General features: G+C 39.4%; 1 pseudogene; it reads left to right on the top strand.

The window, feature by feature from the left end:
- Positions 1–18,651: 18,651 nt before the first annotated feature.
- Positions 18,652–19,440, top strand: part of LOC133762060 (thyroid transcription factor 1-associated protein 26-like) — a 77,144-nt pseudogene continuing 76,355 nt past the window's right edge.

The raw sequence follows: 19,440 nt of genomic DNA, 5'->3' as shown, positions 1-19,440 counted from the left end.
ACCTCCCTTTCAGACCAAAGGGAAAGAAAGTTTTAAAGTGAGAATAATTTTCCTCATGGGCATTGTCTACCTTAGAAAAACTACTACAGAACATGCCTGTGACTATAGACTTGTAATTCAGGCCACCGAAGATTAGAGATGGGACACGGGCACTCCCTTGACTTGCATCCTCTGGTCTGCTTTAACACAAACCAGGAGGAAAAGAAAGCTAGGCATCAGAAGCAATGGGTGGCAGGCCTATGAATGGCTGATCTGTACAGTGATCTGCCCTCAAGCAGACCCAACAGGCCAGTCCACTGCAGTGGCTTTCAATGTGGTAAGCCTGGGCTTCAGCAGAAGTCAGCTTGTGAAGAGCCCTGGCAGCTCTGCCAAGAGTTGGATCACTGGAAATGAACCTGCCCTGGAGTCGAAGGATGCCCAGGTCAGAGCCACAGATCTTATTGGCTCTAAGCTGAAAAGCCCTTCACTCAGCCCAACTTCCAAAGTGACCACTGCAGCTGAGGGGATGGTCAAGTAGGGTCAGCAACATTGCAGGCAGAACTGTAAATTTCTTGTTAGAGATGCCACCTGCCTTTACCTGGCCAGCTCTCCTCCCAGGCCAGCCAAGTAATGAAAGTCAACAGAGTGCCTTCCTCTAGGAGTTTCACACCTCCCTTAGGATATACCCCATGTGAAGAGATAGATAAGTCTGGGCCTCTTAACTTACAAGGCCTAAAGCTCACCAGATTATTATCAAGCCCCTTCTATCAGGTTCTATTTGCCTCTCAATCAGAAAACTTAATTGTAGCTTAGACAGCACATTTCTTAGCACATCTAATAATAACTCTGTCCTTTGTTCTAGACCCTGTCTAGTACACTTGGGCCTCATTCCTTTGTAATCATAACCTCTACTCTACCACCAATGACTCTACTCCCAACCTGTGTGTACTGATGGTCCTCTTCCCCACTTAATGCTGTATAATTGTTCAAACCTGGTAAATGCCACTCTTAGGATCATTGGTTACTATCCTCACTCTGTCTTTTATGACCTTGTCTAAATATGATCAGAGTCAGCAAACTTGGAAGGCTTCCATAGCCTTGGCAACTCATGACGACAGCCTAGGGTGGTTACTGGCGCCATAAACTAGAGTGTCAATTTGTTGGGTCAACAACAAGAGCCACTGTGCACTTGCTCCTCATGTGGGATCTCTGTCCTTAATGTGCTATACATTGTGATTTAATGCTATAACTAGTACTCCAACAGTATGTTTCACTTTGTGTTTCTATGTGGGTGCAAACTGTTGAAATCTTTATACTAAATTGATCTTCTGTATATAAAGAGAATTGAAAAGGAATCTTGATGTGAATGGAAGGGGGAGAGGGAGCGGGAGAGGGGAGGGTTGTGGGTGGGAGGGAAGTTATGGGAGGGGGAAGCCATTGTAATCCATAAGCTGTACACTGGAAATTTATATTCATTAAATAAAAGTTAAAAAAATTAAAAAAAAAAAACTAAAGCATTGTTGGTTCTGTGTTTAGCTGTCCTCCTACAGGTGCCTATGGACTTTTTCCAGCCACTTCTATTGTATTGAGTACTTTGGGATGGCTCTGTAAACAGATTAAGCCAATAATGTATTAACAGTACCAACTGAGAGAAAGTATGGTTAACTGAGGTTACTAAAAACAAAAAGCGAGGAAATCCAAGATGGCGGAATAGGAAGGAAGCACATTGATATTCTTCGGCAAGACACAGGTTAATAAAAGTGGAGATACTGCAGGGTCAAGGAAGAGTAGGGGGAGAAACAGCAGAGGAAACTCTTCCGGAACTAGTGATTCACAGTGGACCTGCGTGGAGAGCGTGGGAGCCCAAGTTCGGGACACCAGTAGCAGACTCAACGCACCAGCGCTGGAACGCGAGGTGAGCCGAACCTCCATAGCCCGAGACACCAGCGGGCAAGCGGAAAGAGGAGGCTAGAGGGAACGAGGCTTGAAACTCCGTGGGGAAAAGTTCACCAGGCTAACTAGAAGAGAGAGAAAAAAAATTAAAAAAGTGACTGATACGGACACGAGTTTCTCTCTCTCCACTCACCCCTCAAGGGCGAGCAAGACAAAGAGCAGGCGCCATTTTGGACATACGTCATAAGCAAGGCGACCTCAGGTCTGCACCGGCCCTGAGCCTAGCAGAAAAACCCGACTCTGGGGGGAGGGGTGAAATAACTGGAGATTAGCATCTAACTTGGCAACCCAGTGGGAGACTGCAGGAGAATTGGAGCCCACACTGAGGGCAGCAGAGATTCCCTGTGTGGTCCTTGGGAAAGAGCTCCCAATCTCTGGCTCCTGTGGGTATATCATTTGCCTGCTAACTACCTCCAATTACATTCAGCTGTGCGGAATTACTTCCCTTTTGAATCAACAAAAGAAAGAGACATTTACCACACCTAACCTGGGAGTGTCATCTTGACACACCCTCAACCCTGAGGAACCAAACACAGCTCTCAGTCCACACCCATCTCAAGCCTCTAAGGCTCCACCAAAAGCAGACAGTCCACTTAATCTAGAGTCATAGTATAACAAGAAAAAAAAAAAAACACCACAGTGAAGAAACCAAATATCTCCAACATGCCATACAACAAACGCAAAAACCGAGGTAACAAGAACAAGGAAGACACTATGACGCCCCCAAATGAAAAAGACACCCCAACTCAAGATTATGAAGATGATGAGATAGAAGAAATGCAAGAAGCGGATCTCAAAATATTGATAAGAACATTAAGAAGTTCTCAAAAACAAATTCTTGAACTACAGAAATCCTTAAAGGACAAGATAGAAAATCTCTCTCGTGAAAGTGAAATATTAAGGAGGAATCAAAATGAAATGAAACAACTAGTGGAACAAGAAATGGTGATTGTGACGAGAAATCATAATGAAATGAAGAATTCAATAGATCAAATGACAAACACATTAGAGAGCCTTAAAAACAGAATGGGCGAAGCAGAAGAGAGAATATCAGACTTAGAAGACAGAGAACAGGAAAGGAAACAGGCAAACCAAAGAAAAGAAGAAGAAATTAGAAATCTAAAAAATATTGTCGGGAATCTACAGGATACTATTAAAAAACCCAACATTCGGGTTCTAGGAGTACCTGAAGGCATGGAGAGAGAGAAAGGATTAGAAGGCATTTTCAGTGAGATACTAGCAGAAAATTTCCCAGGTTTGGAGAAGGACAGAGGCATCTTAGTACAGGAAGCTTATAGAACCCCTAATAAACATGACCAAAAGAGATCCTCTCCACGACACGTCATAATCAAACTCACCACAGTGAAACATAAAGAAAAGATTCTAAAAGGTGCAAGAGAGAAACGTCAGATTACTCTCAGAGGATCTCCAATTAGACTCACAGCAGACTTCTCATCAGAAACCCTACAAGCTAGAAGGGAATGGCGAGACATAGCCCAGGTACTAAGAGAGAAAAACTGCCAGCCCAGAATATTATATCCTGCAAAGCTCTCATTTGTGAATGAAGGTGAAATTAAGACTTTTCATAGCAAACAGAAACTGAAAGAATTTGTTGCCACTCATCCTGCCCTGCAAAAGATGCTTAAAGATGTGTTACACACAGAAACACAGAAACATGGTCACCAATATGAAAGAAGGTAAAGGAAGGAAACCTCACAGCAAAAGATCACAGGAAGCTCAATTTCTCTTTGACATAGAATTAAACTCTGATGCACTGTTAGAGCAATGTGTTAAAGTAATCTATTATGTTCTCTTGATGTCTGTTAAATTCTAATTGTTCAAAAACAGCTACATTTTTATTAAGAGCTATGGGTTATTTAACTATGTGCTTATTTTCAAAGACTTGAATAATCACCTTGTAACAATGATCAAATTTGGTCTATGTTATGTCATGATTTTAAGGAATCTTAGTTCAACCAGATATTTTGGATTTTGATATTGGTCTATTATGCTATGTTATATGTGCGTACATATTGTATGTCCACATGGGGAAATTTTATTAAGAGTTTTATTTTAAATGGCTTTTAGATAAGATTGTCCATAAATTTAAGCTGCTAAAATCAATCAAAGATACATTTTAATTTGTGTGACCTGAATCTGTGTATCATATGTTTTAAACTTGTTGGTAGAAAGAAACTAAAAACATTTTATATGGTTGTGCTTCAGTTTACTGGTTAAACAAACTACACCATCTTAGATATTTAAGAGGTGTTTTCAAATACATGATTCTTAAAATTTATAGAAGGCATTGGACCTTCTGGTAAATGTTTTATTAAGTTCTTATCTAAGGGTTGAAACGGTTTGCTAAGTATTCATGTAATATTGCTATTGTCAGCAGGTGATCTAGGACTTGCTCCCTCATTTTTCTATTCTAAGCCCAACTTGTTCTTTCATTTCTCTATTCTCTTCAAGGTAGGGAACTAATTCTATTATGAAGGAATCTGTAGGACGCACAATTTAATCTTTAGACCTTATAAGAGATGGCTAACATTTTTCTGTAATAGCATAGCCAAAATAAGAACTTAAATAATAATCTTATAGCTAGATTCACATCGCCATCAGCGAAGTATACAGTAAGTAGAAAAAACCTCCCTTTCAGACCAAAGGGAAAGAAAGTTTTAAAGTGAGAATATAATTTTCCTCATGGGCATTGTCTACCTTAGAAAAACTACTACAGAACATGCCTGTGACTATAGACTTGTAATTCAGGCCACCGAAGATTAGAGATGGGACACGGGCACTCCCTTGACTTGCATCCTCTGGTCTGCTTTAACACAAACCAGGAGGAAAAGAAAGCTAGGCATCAGAAGCAATGGGTGGCAGGCCTAATAATGGCTGATCTGTACGGTGATCTGCCCTCAAGGAGACCCAACAGGCCAGTCCACTGCAGTGGCTTTCAATGTGGTAAGCCTGGGCTTCAGCAGAAGTCAGCTTGTGAAGAGCCCTGGCAGCTCTGCCAAGAGTTGGATCACTGGAAATGGACCTGCCCTGGAGTCGAAGGATGCCCAGGTCAGAGCCACAGATCTTATTGGCTCCAAGCTGAAAAGCCCTTCACTCAGCCCAACTTCCAAAGTGACCACTGCAGCTGAGGGGATGGTCAAGTAGGGTCAGCAACATTGCAGGCAGAACTGTAAATTTCTTGTTAGAGATGCCACCTGCCTTTACCTGGCCAGCTCTCCTCCCAGGCCAGCCAAGTAATGAAAGTCAACAGAGTGCCTTCCCCTAGGAGGTGCACACCTCCCTTAGGATATACCCCATGTGAAGAGATAGATAGGTCTGGGCCTCTTAACTTACAAGGCCTAAAGCCCACCAGATTATTATCAAGCCCCTTCTGTCAGGTTCTATTTGCCTCTCAATCAGAAAACTTAATTGTAGCTTAGACAGCACCTTTCTTAGCTCCTCTAATAATGACTCTGTCCTTTGTTCTAGACCCTGTCTAGCATCCTTGGGCCTCATTCCTTTGTAATCATAACCTCTACTCTACCACCAATGGCTCTACTCCCAACCTGTGTGTACTGATGGTCCTCTTCCCCACTTAATGCTGTATAATTGTTCAAACCTGGTAAATGCCACTCTTAGGATCATTGGTTACTATCCTCACCCTGTCTTTTATGACCTTGTCTAAATATGATCAGAGTCGGCAAACTTGGAAGGCTTCCATAGCCTTGGCAACTCATGATGACAGCCTAGGGTGGTTACTGGTGCCATAAACTAGAGTGTCAATTTGTTGGGTCAACAACAGGAGCCACTGTGCGCTTGCTCCTCATGTGGGATCTCTGTCCTTAATGTACTGTACATTTTGATTTAATGCTATAACTAGTACTCAAACAGTATGTTTCACTTTGTGTTTCTATGTGGGTGCAAACTGTTGAAATCTTTACTTAATGTATACTAAATTGATCTTCTGTATATAAAGAGAATTGAAAATGAATCTTAATGTGAATGGAAGGGGAGAGGGAGCGGGAGAGGGGAGGGTTGCGGGTGGGAGGGAAATTATGGGAAGGGGAAGCCATTGTAATCCATAAGCTGTATACTGGAAATTTATATTCATTAAATAAAAGTTAAAAAAAAAAAAAAAAGCAACTCAAATCAATTGGCAATCTACAAAATGAGTTAAAGATTTTAAAAGCTATTATTAAAATTGCTATATTGGTCTATTATGCTATGTTATATGTGTGTACATATTGTATGTCCACATGGGGAAATTTTATTAAGAGTTTTATTTTAATTGGCTTATAGATAAGATTGTCCATAAATTTAAGCTGCTAAAATTAATCAAAGATACATTTTAATTCGTGTGACCGGAATCTCTGCATCATATGTTTTATACTTGTTGGTAGAAAGAAACTTTTCTATTATATTTTTAAAACCTATTAGTTAATTGTAGGAATTGTTTCAGCTGTTATTATACCTTAAGAGGAAAATATGTTCTGATAAGCTAGACAGCGGTTTCATTGCCCATGTATCCACTGTGTATAAAATTAAGGGTCACTAGAATGCTTTACAAATATCATTTGCTTTTCATAATCTGATTTGCACACAGGCTTTCAAGAAATTGCCTGAAACCATATATGTCATTCTTCACAACAGTCATCTTTTAGAACATTAATCACATGATGCATCATCTACCCTTTAGATCCTACATAGTGTCCTATTGTATTTAGAACAGAATTCAAACTACTTACTGTGATTTATAAGACCCATCATTTAGCCCGACCCACCCCTACCAAGTTATTTCTCATCAATTTTCTTTTGTTAATTATATTATCCTATAACCATTAACTCATCTGTTCACTTGATTAATATATTAGAAGGAACTAATATGTATTGGACGCTGCTGTGTCTTGAATGCATCCCCTCCAAATTCATGTGTTGGGAACTTGGTCCCTAAATTTATATGCTGATGGTATTTGAAGGTGAGGCCTTCTGGGGGAAATTAGGGTTAGATGAAGTTAGGGGTGAGTCCCCAAATGAGGGCTTTACTGACTTTATAGGAAGATGGGAAGAGGGACTGGCAATGTGGCTCAACAAATTAAGCTGCTGCTTGTGAAGTCGGCATCTGATGTCAGAGTGCTGGTTCAAGTCCTGGCTACCCTGATTCTGATTCAGCTTCCTGCTAAACAGCCCAAGTGCTTGGACCTCTTCCACCAATGTGGAAGAAGACTAGGATGTAGTTACTGTGGCTTCAGCCTGGCTCAGTCCTGGTTTTTGTGGCCATTTGGAGAGTGAACCAGCAGATGAAAGATCTTTCTCTCTCTTTCTCTCTCTCACTTTCAAATAAATAAATAAGCAACTCTCTTAAAAAGAAAGACACCTGCGATGGTAGGCTCCCTGGTACATGCAAGGTGATGCCCTCTGCCACTTTATGACTCAGTGAGAAGATCCTCACATGACAACAATTTCATTTTGGACTTCCCAGCCTCCACATATACATTGTGGAATGATCAAACCAGGCTTCCCAAGAAAAACCATCTCTCCCTCTCTTTCTCCACTTTTGTCTTTCTCTTAATTCTATCTGTATGTCAATTTTTTTTAAATCAGTCCTCTTTTATCCTTTCTTCTTCCTGAAGTTTATCTCCTTTTCTGATTCTACAAATAGTCCTTGTTTGTTTTGGGGAGAATGGGGGACATGTTGGTTCTCGAAGTTTCCTGGTAGGTAACCTCTTGACTCGCCTCTGATCACTCCAGCTTCCATCTGGTCCAGGGCAGGGAGAACTCATTCATGTTCTCATTCAGCAGACAGTGAGTAAACATCATAAAAGACCTCTGTGGAAACTTTTAGGGATCTGAACTTCGTGACCTCTTTCAAACTTCTCCTCCCTTTCCTCTCCCACTCTTTTCTTTCTGTGTAGTATTTGTTTAGCTGCAGAATTTGAGTCCTCGACAACTTTAAGAGTAGCTGACAACTACGTTTCTTGTCCATTTTTCCAGGTGTGGTTGAGCTCTGATTGTCCTCTGTAGCTGGCTCTTAGCTGCCCTCCCACAGCTGTCCCTGTTGCGTAGCACTGTTACTCCACAGTCATTTCTCAGGAGGGATAAGACTTTTGTGCCCCGTGACAAATGATGACATTTCAGGAAAGTGATTCCTGAAGCAATTGTGGAAGCAATTACTGTCCTGAAAGAGGTGTGGGTTGGGCTAACTCTTTTGTTTATTGTATGTGAATCTGTAGAAAACAAGATGTGCTCCAAGGTGTCCCTGGAAAAAGGTTACACCCCTGGTTTTGCCTAAATTGTGCTTATCACACTCAACTGCTGCTCTATGAAGAGGAAGGAAGGCTTTTCTCAGGTTTGAGTGAGTGATGTGGAGGGAAATGGGGCCAATACACTGACCAAAGCAGGGTTTTTTTCTGCTCCTGGAACTGGGCAGGTGTTCAGTGTATGTGTCCTGGAGAGCCTTCAAGTGCTTACATGAACTCGACAGGCACCTGTGATTTATATTTTGAATCTTGCCCAAGTTTGTGCAGCAAACTTTTGGTTTAGTCTGTGGGGGAGATTCTGAGCTGACTATGAGACGGTGGCTTGAAAACCAAATGATGTGAGTTTATGTGCAATTGCTCTGAGTTGTTTTTAGATGAAGGAAGTATGAAGTTCTAGAAACATGTACTCAGAACCAGTATTGATGTTCTTGGCTAGTGAGCACAGTGAGATGGGAGAAACTTGTGAGCTCTGAAAAACCTTGTGTACCTGCCTTTCAGTTACCGCAGATGCCCATCAATATAAAAGTCCTGGGACTTGTATAGGTTGAACTGCAGGTGGAAATCTAAAGGGCAAATGCTGAGTCTTGATTTCAGTCAGGTCATATGAGAAAGACTCATCATTAAAAAGCTGATTGTGTGTTTGTAAGAAATAACTCTTTAACTTCTTCCCACAACAAATTATAAGTAAAGGAAATATTCTGATTTTTTTAAACTTGCAGTCTTTTGCAAACACAAATGTGATGGTGTTAGCTTCTTAACATTTTATTCAAGATCTGATCACAGGTATGTGTACTTTTAGATGAATCATGAAGTCAGGTGAAGTTTTTAAAGCCTAGTTTTTTTAAAAGTAGTATCAGTAGCAAATTTACTCAGCTGTCTAAAAAATGCTAGTCAACAACGCTTTTGTTGTTTTTCAAAATCCCATGATTAATCTTTTTTATGGCTTCTGTGTGAAAGTTCTACTGGTTTTTAGAGGAGAACACAAAAAAGCTTGATCTCAGGGGCCACTCTGAGTGATATTTTTCTGCAAAAGGGAACAACAAAAACAACAGAAAAGCAAGACCAAAATTCCAAACTAAACCAACCAACAAATGCCATATGGTTCTTATCTCATAAAAACTTACATGAATATCAAGCACATCAGCAGAGGGACCTGATTTTTGTTTTTGTCCTCTCTCTACCACTTGTTATCTTATCTATAAATTTTCCCTAGAGTGGAAAATAAATAAGAGCCTTCTTTCTACTTTGTATCTACTCTTGGATTGGAGGGAATTCTGCTGGCTTTTCTCATGAGATAGTTTGGTGTGAAAACTGGTGAAAGGAACTCAGTTGCAGAGCATCCGATTCTACCAAACACCAGTAACAAATGCTTATCTGGGTTCCTGAAACTGTGGAGGAAACTGTGTTAGCTGTGTATGTTACTGTGAAGTTCCTGGGACTCCCGGAGAAAGACACTATAACCCGAAACATATATGAGCAGTGATACTTTATTTGTTTTTAATTTGCTTGAGAGATAACGGTAGATAATAAACAGATAGATAAATAGAGATCTCCCACCCACTGGTTCTCTCCTCAAATGTCCTCAGTGACCAGGGCTTGGACCCACCCAAAGCCAGCAGCCAGGAATTCAATCCAGATTTCCCATGTGGGTGGTAGGAACCCAACTACGTGAACCATCATGGTTGCCTCCCAGAGTGCATTAACAGGAAGTTGGAGTCATGAGCCAGAGCCAGGAATTGAACATAGGCACTCTAATGTTGGGTGCAGGCAACTTAATGAGCTTCTTGTCTACTAGGCTAAATGCTTGCCCCAGCAATGACACTTTAATAGTTGATTTGAGCTCAGAAGTTGTCTAACACAGAGCATATCCACCACTGGGAAAGTCCACCCTGTAGCTGACAGAAAGAATCTGCCCTAGTCCTGGGTGCTTCTGGAAGTTCGGCTATGGAGATCTGGCCACTGGATTTTTCTCACTTAACAAACAAATTACACTTGAAAATTTGAGGCTATTTAGGATGATACTGTGGTAGTTTAAATAATAAAGAATAATCAAAAGGCTACATATTCTCCCAAAGTGCCCTTATGTTTGTGTTAATTAATGTAACAGTTACTGTCTTTGCAAAGGATGATCAGATACAGTTTTCCAGAGTGTTTTCCTGTAAAATCCCAAGCCAGAGTAGTAGTAAGGCATGGCTGGTGCAGCATGTTAGGACTGAGCCTTTGCAGTAAGTGGTAGTCTTTCCCATTGCGTTAGTGGTGATTTTTTCATGTTTTTCCCTTTGTATTTGACTCCTTAGTAGATATCAAGTTCCTGAAAAGAGAAGCTATATTGTGTTTTCTTTCATTACCTATTCCAGAAGGGGAAATGAAGCTGAGATGACTTTTTGAGGGGAAACCACTTCCCGCTGAATGAATGGGACTGAGAATGACCCAGCTGAGCTCTCTGTCCTAGCTTTGTCTCCAGTCTGGCTCTTTGGAAGGCCAGTGGACTCTGCAGTTGTGTTGATGATGCCTTTAGGTGCCTTCACCAGAGCTCCTGCTTTATGTTCATGCTCAGCGAACAAGCTGGGGGCCTCTTTAGGTGGTTAACATTGGCACGGTTTCTTGCTTTCTGTTTTATATCTTGGCTCATGGTAGAATTAAATGGAACTTTATAATTTTTTTCCTCCCAAGAGTGGAAAATCTAACTTTAAGTCATATCCACTCTCCTGTCTTTTCTTAAAAATAGTGCAACACACTAATTGTCATCTATAAATGAAGACCGACAATAATTGGTCCTGTGCATCTGCAGTTTCTGAATTGGCAGTGCCAACAAGATAGCTATGGAAAATATTTGGAAAAAAGAATGTCATTCTATTGCTGATGAACATAATATACTTAGGTCTATGACAGCTGCATCTGATTGGACATGTATGAATTTTTTATTTCCTAAATAATATTGTGTAACAACTATTTATATAGCATTTACCTTATATTACTATCAGTAATCTAGAGATGTTTTAAGGGTGTAGATGGATATGTATAAGTTATATGCAAATACGATGCTGTTTTATATATGGGACTTGAGCATGTGAGCGTTTTGATATCTGCATGATGTCCTGGACCCAATCTCTTGTGGACACCAATGAACAAGTGTATATGCCAAGCACAAAACAAGTTCTCTATATATCCATTGATATAGATACATTCTCTCCTTCTTAGTCCTTTAGTCCTCACTGTGCTTAGCCTCAGCAGCCTTCTTTTCATGGCAACACATTTTGTTTCCATCTCAGAGTCTTTGTGTTTGCCAGTGCTTTTGACTGAATCACTTTGAAACGTCATTCTCTCGGTTTCATCTAATTCCACCCAGCTCTCAGGCCTCAGCTCATTGCCCCCTTCACAGTAAGACTTACCTGACCAATATCTCTATCACAGCATTTACCACCATTTAACATTATCTGGGTTGTTTATTGGCTTGTGTATTACTTTCTTTCCTCCCATAACAATGCACGTTTCTGAAGAGCAGAGAACGTTCCTATCTTGCTTTCTGCCCTACACCCAGCATATAGGACACTTTACTATACATTGTATAGAGCTACTCTATTTGCTGAATAAGTGAATGATTTATCTTGTCTAATTTTCACAAGAATATTTGAGTTGTTATCTTTTACATCTAAAAAGATGGAAATGGAAATTCGGGGAATTTAAGTAACTTATGTTGCTGAGTCAGAAAATGGAGGAGTTTTATGTATTATTGACAGATCTTCATGAATATAAAAATCTATGTTTTCCTGCTCACTTTTCCTCTTGTTATATCATCATGAGTCACCTTAGAGCATGGATGACAGATGAGCTTAACCTGATGACATGTAATCACTCAGATGTTTATGTCGCGATGTGCTCTACAGAATTTAACTCGACTCCACAGTGCAAACCCTGAAACTAGCTATTGTTCCTAGTCTAACACATGGGATATGAGAAACATCCTAAGAATGGATGCAATCCAAAGTGTGCAATAAGGTCAGCACTGAGATTAGTACACAACATGCTTATCAGGAAGTCTTTTCTGATTTCTTTAGGGGTGAGCTGCAACTTTGGCTTTCCATTGTTTGGAAGAAATCAAAATGTTTACAGTGCCCACAAGGCAAGAACTAAACAATAATTTAAAAGCAGAACAATTTTGAGACCCCAGAGAAGATTCTTTGGCTTTTTTATTTTTTACGGAGAGAATACGTTGTGGTGAGAGGAACAATGTTCCTTATGGCATCTATATGGTAAAGATAAAAATTTTCAGTCTCCTCCTATATAATATGGCAAAAAATCAAAGCTCTAGAGAGTAAAAGGGGCTGGCGCTTTGGCATAGTGGGCTAAGCCTCTACCTGCTATGCTGGCATCCCATGTGGGTACTGGTTCATATCCGGACTGCCCCTCTTCCAATCCAGCTCTCTGCTATGGCCTGGGAAAGCAGAAGATGGCAAAGTGCTTGGGTTCCTGTACCCGTGTCGGATTGGCCCTGCTCTGGCCATTCTGGCCATTTGCAGAGTGAACCAGAGGATGGAAGACCTTTCTCTCTGTCTCTCCCTCTCTCTATAACTCTACCTCTCAAGTAAATAAATTTTAAAAGAGAGAGGGAGCAACAGAGAGAGAGAGTAAAAAATAATCCATTGGATTTCAAAAATAGTTCTATGGGAATTTCCAGAAATAACTAATAAGGACCCTAAAATGGTGCTGTTTGATTGTCAAGTTTGGTAATAATATGGTGGCTTAACTCAAGGACACATTCTAAACCATTTTGGAAAGACCACATTTATATCACGTCATAAATCCTGTTTTCTTTAACCAGGTTAACCATGATGGATCAGTATTTGGTGTAAGGAGAATGGCATGCACCCATGCACAGAAATACTCATGACCTTTGGCAACTACAGGAATGCACAAAGTCTGACACTGGTTAGATGTGTAACCATAGGCTTTGTCACTTAGCAAGGCTCATGATAAACTGAGTACACTTGGCATTGATCATTGGATCTGGTACAGAAGACTATACTTGAATTTCAGGAGTTATTAGTATTGATGTATTATTAATTTGTGCAATGGAGAGTATTTTAGATAGAACAATTTTTAAAACTCATACTCCTGGGGTCGGCTATGTGGTGCAGTGAGTTAATACCCTGGCCTGAAGCTCTGGCATCCCATATGGGCACCGGTTCAAGACCTGGCTGCTCCACTTCCAATCCAGCTCTCTGCTATGGCCTGGGATAGCAGTAGAAGATGGCCCAAGTCCTTGGTCCTCTGCACCTGCATGGGAGACCTGGAGGAAGCTCCTGGCTCCTGGCTTCGGATCGGTGCAGCTCCAGCCATTATGGCTATTTGGGGAGTGAACCATCGGATGGAAGACCTCTCTCTCTCTCTCTGCCTCTCCTCTCTCTGTGTAGCTGACTTTCAAATAATAAAAATAAATCTTGAAAAAAACCCTCATACTCCTTTATATCACATTGTGGCAGGTCTGAGGCACTGGGGCCACCCAATTGGCATTATATTTATGGATGGTTGCATATTCCTGCTACGGAAAGTGGAGCAATTCATTATGAGCCTGAACAGACACTTTATCCAATCTCATGTAAGCAGTGATTCAATTGTGTGTAAATTTACTGAATCACCTGGATCGTTCAAAGTATTAAACAGCTCTAATGATATTTTCATACACAAGCAAGCAATTTTCAACAATTGACTGATTATAGAAGAAGGATAAGTTTTGGTGTGTTAAGCATATGTACAGTTGCTGGGAAGTAAGTCAATGAAACACTAATAAGTCCATTTAGGAACTAATAACATCAGCCCCAAGGCTACAAGAGCCATTCAGACGGGCTTCCTCCGTGAGGGGCACACGGTCTCTCTGAACTGGTAGTAGAGTGGATTTCATCAGATAAGCTGTCAAATGCTTCATAGAACATGCCTTGGAGAATTAAGCTTCCACTGTTCATACAATTTTATCAGACACTAGCAAAGTAGATTTTCCAGTAAAACAGGAAATTGCCCTAAGGCCATGCTTTTGAACATTTATTCAAGATGTACTTTAAATGCTGTTTCAGCTGTCACTTTTTGCTATCGGCAGAAATGTTTTTGCTTTTGTTGCAGATGAACAGTTCTCTTTAATCACCAAAATCAACTAAAGTGCAGAGAAAACAAGAACTGTAAAACTAGAGCATTGGCAAGAAGGGGTGAGGGTAGGTAGATTTTTACACAAAAATAATTTGAATTTATTGGGAATGATGATTGGGATTTTGACTTGGAAACAAAGAAATAATGTTTTTCTTAAAACACAATAACATATTATGATACATAAAGAAGCAGAACAGCATGGAGGTTAAAGTATAGACCCTGGAGTCAGACTTCCAAATGTCAATGCTATCATTTTAGCTTTGGACAAACTACTTAACTGCTTTGTTCATCAGTTTCTTCATTTATAAAACAGGAATAATTACATAACACAAAGGGCTATTAAATTATTTGCTATTATCACCATTGCTTTCAATGAAACAAGTAAGCAATCATCTGAAGAACAGAGTATGAATATATATTGATTCTGTAGTAGTTTAAATTATAAATTTTGATAACTTCTGAAGGGTATAGCAATATAAGATGTTAAGAAGCAATGTACAATTTCTAGCTCTGTTTAGGATGTACAGAATATGTATCTCAGCAGTCAGGAATGAATGAATGAATGAACAGTACATAAAAGAGTCAATTTTCAGTGAGTGGCATGCAGGACAATGATAACCTGTACACCTTTCAGTAGGAAGTAGCCTCTTAGAGGATGTAGATCAATGCAAAACATCTTATTATACAAATATCCCTATCATAGCAAATAAGTGAAAAAATACAGTCTTTCCCATTTTATTATTTACGAATCTCAACCAGAGTCTCAGGAAATGACTGGTTGATCTCATATGGTATTCATGTGGCCCTTTACTTTCTTCTAATCTGAGAATAGAAGAACCATTAACATCTTTTGCCTGGAGTCATGTTTGAGGACATCAGTTCATTTCCTTGGTATAGTAAAAGAAAATGAAATTGCTTCTTTAACACTTGACTTAAAAGGCAAACTTATTATTAAATTATAGTCCAAATCTGTAATATTTTTATCACTGATAACTAAACTGTTTTATGGCACTTCATCAGCCAACATGGGCCAATATGGGTAACACAAGCAGCACTGACCTCTAGATAAATGACCAGTTATTGGCATGAAAAAATTGGTGTTTTTGGTTATATTAAGAAGTGTGTAAAAAGATTCTTTCTAATGAGATACATTATTGAGGCACCAGTATGTCAGAAAACACTTTCTGTTCTGTTACTGATTCATAATTTGCAGGTAGCCATTAATGTATTTATTGAAGATATCTATTAATGCCAGAAAATGGCAATTTAAAAAATTTAGACACTTTACTATGTTACTAAGGTGTTATATATTGATTTTTAGTACTTATTATCAAACACGATGAATATACTAGAAATACAGAAGAAACCAGTGAGTTACTGATAATTTTCGATTATGCTCAAGCTTTTAGTCTTTTAGTGTCATTTCTTATGTTGACTTCATGCAATCCTCCTCATAAAATGAGTGCCAGGAACTGATTTTGACAATTCAATGTATGGGAACAATTATGAAAATTAAAAATGTGTACAACAGATGGTTAGATGTTTCCCAATCTCATTCTGGGACCTCAGGGAGACTTTATTTTCCAGCTTCTGCTGTAGTTAGGCCAGACCATGTGATTCTGTTGAGGTCACATGGTAACCACATGGGACACATGTTCCCTTAGGCCTTTTCATAAATTTCCCTGAAAATCCTGCATGTTATAGTTTCTTCTTGTGGTGACTAGAGAGACCATGTGTTTAAAATGTAAGAAACATTGAATCATAGCTGGGAGGGGCTCCCAGAAAACCCATCTGACCTACATTGGGCTATATATTAACTTTTAAAATTTTAAGCCCTGTTTGTTACATCAGCATACTTAGCTTATACTGAATGAAATACCAGGGTAAGTTGATATATATTCAAAACAAATGTCTCTATGGATACCATGTGTATAACTGTTTCTTTCTACATGCTACAAGAAAATTTCAAGGGGAGGTGTAACAATGGTTTGAATTTGTCTAAAATTTTCATTTTTAAGGAAGTATTCTACATGAGGTGGGCATTTTTAGCTGAGATGCTACTTACGATGCCAGCTTCTCACATCACAGTGACTGGCTTTGAGTCATAGCTATGCTCCCAATTCCAGTTTCTTGCTAATGCATATCCTGGGAGGCAGGAGGTGATGGCTCAAGTAGCTAGGTCCCTGTCACCTGAGTGCATGACCCAGATAGTATTCTGAGCTCCTGGCTTAGGACTGGCCCAGCTGTAGTGGGCATTTGTGGAGTAAAGCAGCACATGGAAGATCTCTGTCTGTCTCTGTGTATCTGATTTTCAAACAAAATAAAAACAAATAAATAAAAGTTTAAAAAGAATAAGTATTCTACAAAGCCCTAGATTAAAATTCATTAAGTAGGTTAAAATGTGATATTATCTTAGAATTATAGGATATTTATCAGCAAGACTTCAGAAATTCTCTGGTCAGTGCACACTTCAAAGCAGTATGTGATTTTCACCCACAATTACCACCTGCTACCTGCTTCTGCAATTCTGATAATTTCTACCCAGGGAAATTTAGGTGATTGTGTAATTTCTTCCTTTTTTCCCTATTTTATTGAATAGAACCGTGTATCGTATTTAATTTTTTTAAAAAAGCAATGTGGTTGTTCCTCAAGTTGTAATTATGAAGTGTATGAAGTTTGTAATTGTAAAGCTGTATAGTTCTGCATACATTCCTATGGACTTACTTCTAAGGGTATGGTTTAAAAACTTGCTATAGGACTTCAAATCCCCTTAAGCTGGGTGGTAAAAATATTATCTGAAGTGTTTAAGTGACCATATGGATAGTATTAATGGTCTGGTAATAATAATATATAGAATTAAAAAGAAGTGAATTCTCCCACATGGGAAGCAGTCCACACAGCAGACTTCATAGAGTGACAATCAATTTAGGTAGCACTCTGACCCTCAGAATCAGCCATTATGGCATTCTGGTCTGGCTGAAAAGTCCATGAGAGCATTTCCGGCATGGAAAGCCAAGACACTGTGGCAAAAAATGTCCTACATGGAGGACCTCAGTGGGTGAGAACCCAGTGGAAAGAAATGGTCATCAAAGAAGGAGGTACTTTTCTCTGAAGGGAGGAGACAACTTCCACTTTGCTTATGGCATTGTCTAAATACTAATGTAATTTGTGGATTCAAAAGGCTTCCATAGCCTAGGCAGCTCATGTCTACAGCCTTGGGTGATCACTGACATCATACATAAGAGTGTTAATTGTTAAATTAACAAAAAGCATCACTGTGCACTAACTTCCCATGCAGGATTTCTGTCCTCAAAGAGTTGTATTATAATTAAGTGTAAGTACTTGCAAAAGATGTATCATTCTTGAGTGCTTCTTTAAAGTTAATTAAGTTTCTAGAAAAAGAAGTGAAATTAACTTCAAGATGCAATGGCTTTGAACAGCCCTTGTCTCGACTGTTGAGGAACAGTTTGTGTGTGTGTGCAAACTGTTGAACTTTTTACTTAGTATAGAGTTGTTCTTTTGTGTATAATGTTAATAAAAAATGGATCTTAGTGGAGAATGGGACTGGGAATGGGAGAGGGTGGAGGAAGAAAGGTGGGAAAGTGTGTGGGAGGGCGGGTATGGTGGGAAGAATCACTATATTCCTAAAGTTGTACTTAAGAAATGCATGAAGTTTGTATTCCTTAAATAAAATGTTTCTGTGGTGGAAAAATTAAATAAAAATCATTGTGATAAGAACCAAGATAAACATGTTCAATGTACCTCTGCCTGGGATCCAGAAGTAAGTGCATGCATGTGGGTGCCTGGTAGGGAAATTTTTCTGGAGGAGATAAGCCCTGTATGAAGTTTTGACAGATGAGAATTGATTCTGACAAAGAATACAGAAAACATTTCAGACTAAAGATCAACATAGATAAGGCATGGAGGCCTGCAAGGAGCATAATGAATTTAGGGGCCTTCAAGAGGTAACATTGGCAGAATTGTTGGTCATTTGTAGGGTGTGATTTATAAGGGAAGTGGAAGATGATGGAGCACTTCATACTGTCACAGGAAGAGAGAGCAATGGATTTGAGATATCAAGATGAAAGGCTTGAGTCTCATGTCCTGCGTGGCTTAATGAGGGAATCATATGAGGTGACTTTTGGATTCTGCCTTGGAGATTGGAATGGGGCTTGGTTGCAGTGTTTACTGAGAAAAGAAATTATGAATCAAGATCCAATTTGTATGTGTGTTGTGTGTGTGCAAATAAGGTGTGGGGGGCAAGTATGTATTTGCATGCAAAGAAGAGGACAAATGGAGCTGGAGTCATGATGAATGGGAGATGCTTGTGGAGGAGCTGCATGGTGATGTTCAGAAGGCAACTGTGAATGAAGACATAACATCGAGGAAGGAGACGCAAAGTGAAAATACAGACGCAGATACAACAGACATCAGATAGGCTAACATCTTCCTGTTAAAGCAAGAAGGGGTGAAGGCAGAGTTCAAAATCTGGGGGACAACATGCACATTTAAGGAATTGGAGAGGAAGAGAAGACGATTGAAAATTTTCTCAGCGTGGCCACACACCAGGAAGAAACTCAGAGGGAGACCATACTAAGAGACTTCAAGAAGAGAATGATCAATCACAAAACATGCTCTGAATAGATTGGTTACACAAAAGGACTAAGACCGGATTTAGATATTAGAGACCTGGCACACCCCATTTTATTGTATATGCTCTGCAGATACTGCTTTTTTGTTTGTTTTATTTTTATAATGGAAGGTGTGTGGCAACCCTGCTGCATCAAGTTTGAAGATCTCATTTTCTCTACAACATATGGCTACTTCCTGTCTCTGTGTCACACTCAGGTTAACCATTGCAGTATTTTAAACTTTATATTATTATGTCTGTTATAATTCAAATTAAAACTATATTGAAATATAGAATTCAGCATTGATAGAAAAAGTATTATGGATATAAATGTTTACAATTATACTTTTTAATATGAGTACAGAGGAGATATAAGAGAATATATATAGATTTTGGTTCTTGTTCTTGGAAAAATTAAAAACATCTCTCAATATTAATTTCCTTATCTTTTAAAATTGGGGTAATAATGTGAATAGGATA

Source organism: Lepus europaeus, chromosome 6 (genome assembly GCF_033115175.1).
Source record: "Lepus europaeus isolate LE1 chromosome 6, mLepTim1.pri, whole genome shotgun sequence".
NCBI classification, from domain to species: Eukaryota; Metazoa; Chordata; class Mammalia; order Lagomorpha; family Leporidae; genus Lepus; species Lepus europaeus.
This window is presented reverse-complemented; position numbering and strand designations above follow the sequence as displayed.